Here is an 11,895-nt window from a genome sequence, read left to right as displayed (position 1 = left end):
ATATCATTCAACATTATTATGTGACTGTGGTGAAAAAATATGAAAATATTATTAATTACCCGGCTGTAAACTGCTCTAATTCCTCAAGTACACACACAATTAATATAGCAATCAGTGACATAATGTCCGTGGTGAGGATTCCTGTGCAGTGATAAATATGTGGTTATTGTTTTGCTATTTTGTGCCACATCTTTATTCTAACATTCACTGCCTGTTGGTAGCAGTTGACTGTTAAAGAAGGTAGAGAGGGGAAGGATAGTAATTATTTTAAGTTCTCTCCAGAGAGAACATTTTTTGAGGACTTTAACCATTCTTAAAAGCTTTTTATTCATTAGAATTATGAAAGAAACTCATTGAGGTTTGCAGGTTTCACTTTAGATTATAGACTAAAATGGTTGCTGCACCTCAGGAGTCTAAAAGTGAAAGGTCTAAAGTCACTGAACATTTTAAAGTGCTTTAGCCTTTGATTATGAGCTGCACATAGAGCCCATGTGTTTGAACTCTAAAAAGATTTTGAGCTATTCCAGCTTGATTATTATTGCTCTGTTTGTGGATCAACAAGAACAGACTACTTTTTTAAAATCAAATTTCTTATTTTATTTTAAGTGATCATCTCAACTATGTTGCAGTATGTATGGATATAAAAGTACACTTTATGAAGCAGACGTTTAGGTGATGGTGAGGGCACTAGAACAAATGAATTGTATTCAAACAACAAAATCTCTCATCTCCTCTGACTCCCTGAGTTCTCCTTCAAACCTTTTCAGTACTTTTGCCCAGCATACAGCAAAATACAGACTTTCTCTCTCTTTTTGTCAAATACCAGGTTCAGTCTGTTTTTCAGAAAAGACAAAAAACTTGGAAACAAATATAATAGCGACCTCTCTTTCATCACTATTATGTAAAAATACAGTCCAGTTTTTTCTAATGTAAATATATTCTCTTCATGTAAGTAAAACATCGAAGCTAATTTACATGTGTGTATTCATTTCTAATGAACATCTCTCCATCACACAAGAAAAGCAGTTAAAAATAATTATTGTGAAAAAACAAAGAACAGCTTCTGTGAGGTGTCATGGACCTCATTCTCTGAAATGCTGTAGGCCCAGCAGCAGCCAGTTTAATATATGCAGCAGATGAAACTCAGTTGGCCGCAACACTCACTTGTCTCACATGAAATAAAGAAAATAAAATCAGGACAAAATCCTTGCGACAGGAAAGATAAAAGTATTAAATAACAGTAAATTAAAACACAGTGTTGGTCAACTTTAGCATATACGTACAAGGTGTGATCAAAAAGTAACTGGAATTTTTTTTCTTAAAGAGTCTTTATTTGTTCGTCAACGTCACCTTTGTCCCCTTCAAAGTAATCCTCCTCAGATACAATTCACTTGTGCCAGCACATTTACCAATCTTGAAAGTACTTCTGGAACTCACTTGTTGTTACGGTGTTCATCTCCTTCAGCGATTCTATTTTATCTCATCAATGGCGGGAAAGTGAGGTCCTTTCATGGTTGTCTTCAGCCTGGGGAATAGTAAGAAGTTACAGTTGGCCATATGGCCATATCAGGTGAATAGAGTGGCTGAGGCAATATAATGGTTTTATCTTTTGCCAAAAAACATGAACATGGATTGAGGTATGAGTTGGAGCATTGTCACGATACAATTTCCACACGTGTTTTTGCCACAGTTCTGGTCATTTTCTTTGGATCACTTCACATAAATGGCGCCTAATTCCCAGGTAGAATTCCGTATTGACCATATGACAATAAGGCAGGAACTCATGATGCACTGTCCCATTGTAATAGAAGGAGACTGTGAGAAAAACCCCCACATGTGATCGAACTTGTCAATTTTTTTTGCTTTGATTTCAACGCCATACCCATACACCCATGTTTTGTTACCTGTTATAATCTACTTTAGAAGTTCTGGATCATTGTCGACTTCATTCAGGAATTCCTGAGCAATGGCTAAGCTAAGTCATTTATTGTTGAAATTCAACAATTTTTGAACAGACTTTGCTAGTACATTCTTCATGCCCAAAACATCCTTAAAAATTGCTTGGCGTGAGCCAAAGGATATGCTGACATCATCAGCAACCTCTCTGCTCTCTGATGGTGATTCACTGATTTTCCAGGACCATTTGCTTTACTGCTTCCACATTATCACCAGTAATTGATGTGCTAGGGCACTCGGGGCAGTCATCTTCATTGTCTTCTTGACCCTCTTTGAAAATTTTATACCTCTCGTAAACTATTGTCTTCCTCATAGTAGATGTGCCAAAAGCCACAGTCAAGATTTTAAATGTAGTGCTGCACTTTATTCCATTTTTAAAGCAAAATTTGATGCAAATTCTTTGGTCCATCTTTCTCTAAAGTAAAAAAGTTGCCAAGCACTCAAAAACCTGTATAACCTTTTCAACTGTCAACAATAAACTAAATATTCAAAAGTTCTAAAATGCAAACATACATCAGGAACAGGCGCGGCTCGTGGTTTCTATACGGGGGAAGGCTGTGGCATTTATTGATCAGAGCCAACATAGACCTCGGGTTACGCTACAGATTAGTCTGACGTAAACAACTAAGAATTCAGGGGGAGGGGGTGGGCAGATCACGCTCTACCCATAATTTTACGTACTGTATCTTCTATAATCAGGTATTAAATATCATTAGAAGCTAACTTCGTGTTAAAATCTTTGGTTAGTGTTTTTATACGTCATTATTGCATTTTCTGACACTTTGCAGCAAATCATATGAAAAGACGCGTTTCGGAGAGATCTTTAATGCGGGTCTGGAAGCACCAAGTTCTTTCACTTTCATCCTATGGCCGTGTTCCAAGTTTTTACCTATTAATTTGCACACTGAATTCATATTGCGCTTGTTTCACACTCGCGGTATGTTGCAGGTATTCACCAGCAAGTAAAACTCACTAAAATCCTGCAAAATATACTCCGAAAAAGAAACTTGCTAATATCACACGGTATCAACAAAAGCAGTCAGCATCAGCAAGCAAGGAAGGTAGAGGTGGCAAAAAATAACGTAACTGATAGAAATAACCGGTTACTGAGAAGTAACGGTTACTGCGATAACCGTTCCTCTGATTCTGGCAGTTATTTCAATAACTGTTTAGTGTCAACAGTGCCTCGCGCCATCTGTTGACCGAAGATCGTACTGCGCATTTGGAGGCGTTCTATAGACCATGGGAATAACTGTGAGACTGCGCGCCATCTGTTGATAAGAACTGTGTACTATTTCGTGGGCCTTCGTTACTTTTAGCATAAACAATTAAATAAAGTTAATGTCCGAGCCGTGGCTGATAGGAGCTGCAGTACAGGCATTAACAAGTACGGTCGTTCCTTTAAGCCACCGCCTTACGTGTTAATTTAGCTTGGACGGGTAGTACAAGGAAAGTTACTAAGGAATTCGAGCGACTATGGAAATAACTGTCAGAGCCGGTATTTTCCTCTGGCAGTTATCGTTATTGGCTCGTAGTTCTAGTTCTCTGGTAGTTATCGGGCTACCACCACAGATAACCTGGAAGCTGGTAACGGAATAACTGTGTGTCTAGACGTTCCTGACTCGGTGACTCCAGTTAAAGGTCGTAGTTCCAGGTGATATTTCCAGAGAGGATAGTAACTGGAGCGAACAAATATTTTCGTACTGCTACGGAAATAGCCGCTGGCCATCACGAATGACAAATAACATGTCAGAAAGTATAACATAATACAGTGGAATATAATAATTATTATCCTCATCATTTGTCAGGAGATTGTCAAAATACGTGAATATATCACACTAACTGCTAATATTTACAGAATTGGTACACTGACAGAATAAAACACAGTTACGTACTTTTAATAAATTTATCGTACACAGAATACCCGATCTTGACTGTTGCAACCAAGTGCTGTCAAAACTGAAATATAGCAGAATTTTTACCTAAGCTGGTCTATCAGTCTCTGTTACGATATTCATCTACAGAGTAGAAGGAGGGGTCACTGGAAGCGTCTGATTCCACCCGTCTGCTTCGACGTAAAGGTGTTGTGGTGTGTGAATGTCATTACGGCACGGTGTTTATGAGTTGGTTTTTGTGTGTGTGTGTGTGTGTGGGGGGGGGGGCTGTCGATCTAGGTTGCAGTGCCGGAATTTGCTGGTGGTAATTAATTATTTTTTTTTTCTAGCTGTGATGTTTTGTGTATTTATGAAGTATTGAATGTGATTTAATTTATGTAGGGATGATTGATTTGTGAACTTTTGGGATTGTGGTTTTATTTTTCGCAGTTGTAGGTGTTGGTTTTTTGGCATCAGTAGCTGTGGTGGACCTATATAGGTCACCGGATAATGACCGATTCCCATTTTCATAATTGTGTGTGTTGATGTTTTAGTATCGTCATCTGAGGTTGACCTATGTAGATAAAGGGAAATGTCTGATTCCAATTTTCGTACTTTTAGTTGTGGGTATTGGTGTTTTGGTATGGTCACCTATAGTTGACCTATATTGTTCAAGGGAAGTGTCCGATTCCTGCAGATTTTTGTTGGTGTAGCAGAATGCTGTATTTTTTTTTCTTTTTGTTCTTCATTTTGTGTTTTGGGATCATGGTGTGTTTTTTTTTACTAGCTTGTCCTCACCCTAAAACCCCCAACTTCCCGCAGTTGTCCCATTGGTTTGAGTGTATTTTTGGTGGGAAATGTTATTGTATTATTTATATGTAACTTCGTGTTTGTTGCCATGTGTATGTAGTGACGTCATAGACACACTTAAAGTAGACATTTCCGGCATATTGATGATGGGTGGAATCAGACACTTATGTATCAAATAGTCATTCAAACACACTGTAAACCGTGCCTTATCTGAAACCAAGTTTTTAATGGTTTTTCACTTGCTGGCAGCTTATTGAAAATACATGTTCCTGAATATTGGACCCCTTTTGGACCAAGGTAAGTAATTTTAGGTCTTTATGTAGATTGCTGTTCCCATTTCTAGTACTGATATTATGTATTAAGCTATTGGTTGGAAATACTTGTAACAAATTTCATTAAGGAATAAATATACTAGGAAGCAGTGGTTAGAATACAAAGTTCCTTGAACAGGTTCCTACATGATGTTCTTGAATTGATACCACAAACGATTTTTATTACACGCTTTTACATGCGAAAAACTTTTGCTACGTTTGATGAGTTACCACAGAATATGTTCCCTTATGAAATAATAGAATGAAAAAATGTGGTATGCCCTTCCCAACTGAATTTATTATCGAGTTGTAGTCCCAGAAATGTAACACTGTCAACCTTTTCGATCTGCATGTCTTCATATGTTATAAACATGCTGTCGCTGGAGAAATCGAGCAGTTTGCAAATCTGACATAAAACTTGGATTAGCGTACTCACACTTTCCCCAATAGGACTAGCTTTTACAGCACAGGAGTAAACAAATCTGTCACATTACGTATATTTTTTGTTGTATTACAAGGCTGTACACTTTATTCTATTATGTGAGCAGCACAAGAAATTAAGCTTCGAATTTAACCTACAGTACTCAGTTTACATATTACTTCATACTTAAAAACGCACGTTGTTAACATTTTACTTAAACAGTGCTTTGGCGAAGTTCCGCGTACTTTCTGTCGCAGCTGCGAAGATAATATTTCTAATAGCGACCGATAACCTACAAACATATAATCTGAAACACTAATAATCGTTCTAACATCAACTAAAATGTACCCGGAGTTAATAAGCTGAGGTTATGACACGATTCATACGACATTCCTGCTATTTCACACTACTCGCAGTTATACTGATAACTAAACTGATGGATACCAACTATGTCGTTATTTAACTGTCGGAGTTATCGGTATTCGCTAGCGAAAAATAACTTGGCAGTTATTAATAACCGTTAACGATAACGGTTATCAGAGAATAACTGGAACTGTGATAACGGTTACTCCAGAATAACCGTTTGGCCCACCTCTAAAGGAAGGTAAAGTAACGGGACAAATTTCGCGCGTTTTGTCCTCTAACCACTCATGAAACTCTCGCTAGATGGCAGTACTGGTACGTTACTGTAGTGTAGTGTACTCTGGCGGGATATTTGCAAACTTATTCTAAATGTGGATAAAATAGCCAATAGCAGAAACAAAACAACTATGTAAAACATTATCAAAACAATAATACTAAATGTCGATTAATGACGCATCGAAGCGTAGTAGAGATATGCAGAGACAGAGATTGGATAGCGAAGTTTCGGCCACTCTACATTCCTTTATTACATCGATAGTGGAACCTGAAAAATATGTGGTGGTTGGTACGACACCCTTAGGCTGCAAGCTCTGAGCCTTCGGGTCGCCCATAAAGAGCAGTACTTTGTAGAAGCCACGCCCCCAAACCGCTACTACATGCAGCTTACGGACGTTTCAAGGCGCAGCCTAAACACTACTAACCATTCGGAAAACATCTATCGATACAAACAGTTCCAAAAATGTTGACCGTCGTTATTTTAATCGGAACGGGAAATATGCGAAATTCGTCCTGATAATTTAAATTATGTAATACGTTCTTGCGAAATTTACTTTAACATATATTTTGGGGCGGCTCCGCCTCAGAGCCTTTAATTACGAGCCGCGCCTGTTCAGGAACATGTGTATCAACAAGATAAAAAAAAGGAAGATTGAAAATTGGATGCATAAAGCCTGGGAAATTAAAAAATTTCCTTTGCTTTTTGATCACACCTTGTATTACAAAGCATAGCCAAATGAGACATTACCTCTGATTGTACTTGGGGTAGAAGTATGGGTGCTAGTGTCAACACTGTCATGACACTGCATAGGACTCCCTTCTTTTCCCTCAGAGGCAGAGGAGCTTGGTATTGTTCTGTTCAGTGTGTGGACAGGGGCAGTGGAAGTACTTGTGATGTTTCCTCCAGATAGCCCATGAAGACATTGACATAGGAGGGTGCTGTACTGGTGTCCATTAACTGTGCTATGGAGTTGTTTGCGTATCTTCCATTGAAGTAGTTGTGGGTAATACGTAGTTGGTCAGATATATAAGGATTGTGGTGGTTTTGGAGTCAGCAAGTCATTGAGTCAACCCCACGGCTATGTGAGATGTTGGTATAAAGTGTGATTGTGTCAACAGTGCAAAGCAAGATGATGAATGTATGGGGATGATGAAGATGCAGTGAAATCAGCATATATGTTCTTGATACAGGAACGTAACTAGGGGACAATTCCATGGCGATACTGGTCAACTAGTGCTGATTCTATTCATGAGCCCCCCAGGGGGTCCACAACTCTTTCGTGGATACGTGCGTGGCGAGCACGGGGCCCCGAGCCATTGCAGCCTTCTTTCTCTCCCGGGCTGCATTTCCTTTCCCTTCCCCTCCTTTCCCCTCCATACCCCTTTCCCCTCGCCCTCTCCTCTCCCTCTATTGGTGTCCTTGCTTATGTTGGCCCCCGCTATCCTCCTGGTTCTGTTGGTTTTACACTCTGGCTTTGTTGCGTAATCATCTCCTCCTTTTGGCATTCCTTGGTCCCCCTCTGGGGTTTGACCTCCATTCCAAAATTTATCTTCCGTAGTGTGAGCCATTTGGGGAAGAGCACCTTACCTAGTGTCTCCGACGTGTGCCCTCCTAGTATATTCCACCTTTTCTTCTACGTCGTTGTCTGATGCTAGGGTGCATAGCCAGCACGGTAGCCAGCCCATGTGGTGGGGTCGCTATGTACCCTTTTGGTTGAGCCCCCTGAACACACAGGGATCACACTTCTGATACCTGAGCTGTGACCTCCTCATGCATGCCTTGGAGTGGTTGCTCGTCATCCTGGAGCATCGGAACTCCCGGCAATGGCCGCCGTGCCAGACGGCCCTTGCTGTGGCTGGGTGGCGCCCGTGAGGAGAGCCCCTGATCGGAGTGGGTGGTATCAGGGCGGACGCTATGCAGATGAAACGCATAAGGGTCCAAACCTCTGGCCGCTCTTCTGCGGCCGTCTCTCTGCGTGGTACTGATTCCTCAAGTGCTGCTTCTCTTGCCCCTTCGGCCTTCCCTTCCGTGGCTACCCCCTGGGAGGAGGGTCAGGCCCGTCGTCTAGGGGCAAAACCTTTCCCCCGTTATCTAGTTTGCACCAGGACTGATGGAGATACTTTCACCAGTGTCAAACCTTTATTCTTTGTGGAACACATTGAAGACAAGTTCGGCGAAGTGGACTCCCTGAGCAAGATGCGGTCGGGTTCATTACTGATAAAAACTGCTTCGGCTGCCCAATCTGCGGCCCTTCGTGCCTGTACCCATCTTGGCACAATTCCCGTGTCCATTACCCCTCACCAGTCTCTAAATATGGTACAAGGTGTGATTTTTCACAGAGACCTCATCCTTCAAACTGATGAGGAACTTCGGGACAATCTCGGACGGCGGGGTGTTCACTTTGTTCGGCGTGTTCAGAAGGGTCCTAAAGATAATCGTATTGATACTGGTGCCTTTATTTTGGCCTTTGAAGGGGATACCCTTCCTGAGAAAGTTAAGATTATGGTCTATCGCTGTGATGTGAAGCCGTACATCCCACCTCCTATGCGGTGTTTTAAGTGCTTGCGTTTTGGCCACATGTCTTCTCGCTGTACCCAGGACCCTCTCTGTGGTGACTGTGGACGTCCACTCCATGAGGGGAGTCCCTGTGTTCCCCCTCCTGTATGTGTAAATTGTCATGGTAGTCATTCTCCACGTTCAGCAGATTGCCCAGTCTATAAGAAAGAAAAAAAGATACAGGAGTATAAGTCTCTTGATCGTTTAAGCTACACAGAGGCCCGTAAGAAATATGCACGATTGCACCCTGTGTCCATGACATCTAGTTACGCCTTGGTTACATCTTCATCCCTTCCTCCCCCTTCCTTACCCCCGTCCCGGACCCCTCTCCTTCCCCCCTCCCCTGCGGCTCCCACACCTTCTCCTCTGGGCGCCGCTCCCCCTCCCCAGCCGGAGAAGTGTCCCACTCCTTCGGCGTCTGCCGGTCAAGGGCGCCTCTCCCGGGATGCCCCTTCCCGGCACCTTCCAGGTCAAAGGTCTGCTGCAGCGCGGCGACCGCGAGAGCCGCGGTCTATCGGCCCCCTGGTCGCCCGGTCTCTTTCTGTTCCTGATCTTGCTGCAGCTGGCTCCATTATGCCACACAGCCCTCCTCGATCTCAGCCTGAAAAGAAGAAGAAACATAAGTCCCGGGACAAAGAGCCTCTGGTGTCACCGGAGGTCCCTTCTCCGGCTTCACAACCGGATTCTGACCTGTCGTTTATGGATGTCGCCCCCTCCTTGTCGGTGACGGGTGGGGACCCGGCGGTATGACTGGATTTAGCGTGTTCAGCCCTCATTTAAACCATCGTTCTGTGGTTCTCCAATGGAATTGTAATGGCTACTATCGTCACCTTCCGGAATTGAAATCCCTTCTTTCGTCCTACTCTGCAGCTTGTGTGGTTCTCCAGGAATCTCATTTTACTGATGCTCACTCACCGACCCTCCGTGGGTTCCGTGTTTTCTGTCGAAATCGGGTCGGACCCTTGCGGGCTTCTGGTGGCGTTTGTACGTTGGTCCGTACAGACATTGCTAGCACGTGGATTCCTCTCCAAACTACATTGGAAGCAGTTGCTGTTAGGGTCCACTTAGACTCTGCAGTCACAGTATGCAATCTTTATCTCCCTCCTGACAGGACTCTTACACCTGCTGCCTTAACCACCCTTCTTCAGCAACTTCCTCCTCCCTTCCTCCTCCTTGGGGATTTTAATGCTCATCATCCTTTGTGGGGCAGTGCCTTTCCATCTAGACGAGGTCTTCTTATCGACCAATTTATTGCAGACCACGACCTGTGCCTTCTTAATGATGGCTCCCCTACTCATTTCAGTGCTGGTCATGGTACTTTTTCTGCCATTGATCTTTCTCTTTCTTCTCCCTCTCTCCTCCCTTCATTACACTGGTCGCCACACGACGACCTTTGTGATAGTGACCATTTCCCGTTGATTATCACGCTCCCTTCCCGCTCCCCGATGGAGAGGTTACCTCGTTGGTCTTTCCACCGCGCCGATTGGCCTCTATATACTGCACAGGTCGAGTTTTCTCCCTCTTTGTCGGGTTGTATTGATGACGTCCTACGTGACGTGTCTGACGCGATTGTTCGCGCTGCTAACCTTGCTGTCCCGCGCTCATCTGGACAATTTCGTCGTCGGCAAGTCCCGTGGTGGAGTACGGCCATTGCCATTGCCATCCGTGATCGCCGTCGAGCTTTGCAACAGTTTAAGAGGCACCCATCTGTAGCCAGCCTTTCTACCTTTAAGCGCCTTCGCGCTAACGCCCGTTATTTAATCAAACAGAGCAAGCGGATATGTTGGGAACGATTCGTTTCTTCCCTTGGTTCCACTGTCCCTCTGTCACGGGTATGGGCTACACTTCGCTCTCTCCAAGGTTGCCATCGGCAGTCCACCCTCCCAGGCCTTCACCTCCCAGATGGCATTTGTACGGACCCATTAGTTCTCGCAGAACATCTTGCAACCCATTTTGCAGTGGCATCAGCGTCGGCCTCCTATCCAGCTGCTTTCCTTCATCAAAAACAGCAGGCTGAAGCTGTCACCTTATGTTTCACCACTTGTGAGTCAGAATCTTACAACGAACCTTTCACTGAATGGGAATTTCTTTCTGCTCTATCTGCTTCTCATGATACAGCTCCTGGCCCAGATTCCATTCATAACCAGCTGCTTCAACATCTCAGTGCTCCACAACGGCACCATCTTCTTCGGGTGTTTAACCGTATCTGGCTCCAGGGTGACTTCCCTTCTCAGTGGAGGGATAGCATTGTGGTTCCTGTCCTTAAGCCTGGTCAGAACCCCCTATCTGTTGACAGCTATCGGCCAATTAGTTTGACCAATGTTGGTTGTAAGTTACTTGAACGGCTGGTAGCCCGTCGGCTCACTTGGGTCCTCGAATCTCGGGATCTATTGTCCCCTTACCAGTGTGGCTTTCGAGAGGGACGATCTCCAATCGATCATTTGCTTCGCTTGGAATCCGCAGTTCGGCAGGCTTTTTCCCAGCGCCGCCATTTGGTTGCAGTGTTTTTTGACCTTCGCAAGGCCTATGACACGGCCTGGCGCCATCACATCTTACTAACCCTTCATCAGTGGGGTCTTCGGGGCCCACTCCCGATTTTTATCCGCCAGTTCCTGATCCATCGGTCATTCAGAGTTCGAGTTGGTACTGCTTTTAGTTCTCCACGGACCCAGGAGACGGGCATCCCACAGGGTTCTGTCTTGAGTGTCCTTCTTTTCCTCATTGCTATCAATGGACTTGTGGCCTCTGTCGGTCCCTTGGTCGCCCCTGCCCTGTATGTGGATGATTTCTGCATTTGGGTTAGTTCCTCCTCGATGCCATCTGCAGAACGGCAGCTCCAGGTGGCTATACGGCGTGCCTCTGCATGGACCCTCTCCCACAGGTTTCAATTCTCTCCTTTAAAATCGCGGGTGGTCCACTTCTGTCGCCGTACTACGGTCCACCCTGATCCAGAGCTCTATCTCGCTGCACAAAGATTGCCTGTGGTTCCACAGTTTCGTTTCCTAGGTCTTCTTTTCGACAACAAGCTCACTTGGCTGCCCCATATCAGACTCCTGAAGGTAGGATGTTTCCGTAAACTCAATGTCCTTCGCTTCCTTGCCCACTCCTCCTGGGGTGCGGACCGTTCCCTCCTCCTCCGTCTTTATCGTGCTCTAGTTCTGTCACGTTTGGACTATGGTTGTCAAGTTTATGGTTCAGCTGCTCCTTCCACGCTGCACGTGCTGGATCCAGTCCACCATCGTGGTATCCGTTTGGCCACCGGTGCCTTCCCTACTAGCCCTGTTGATAGTCTCCTGGTTGAAGCTGGGATCCCCCCCCTTTCTCTTC

At 44.2% G+C, this 11,895-nt stretch overlaps 1 protein-coding gene across 13 annotated transcripts in view; it reads left to right on the top strand.

Moving 5' to 3' along the window:
* Window positions 1-11,895, top strand: part of LOC126457957 (transmembrane protein 94) — a 504,907-nt gene that overhangs the window by 228,482 nt on the left and 264,530 nt on the right. The window lies entirely within an intron of this gene.

The sequence above is a fragment of the Schistocerca serialis genome, chromosome 2, assembly GCF_023864345.2.
Source record: "Schistocerca serialis cubense isolate TAMUIC-IGC-003099 chromosome 2, iqSchSeri2.2, whole genome shotgun sequence".
Lineage (NCBI taxonomy): Eukaryota > Metazoa > Arthropoda > Insecta > Orthoptera > Acrididae > Schistocerca > Schistocerca serialis.
The sequence above is the reverse complement of the archived record's forward strand: the minus strand, read 5'-3'. Positions and strand labels throughout refer to the sequence as shown.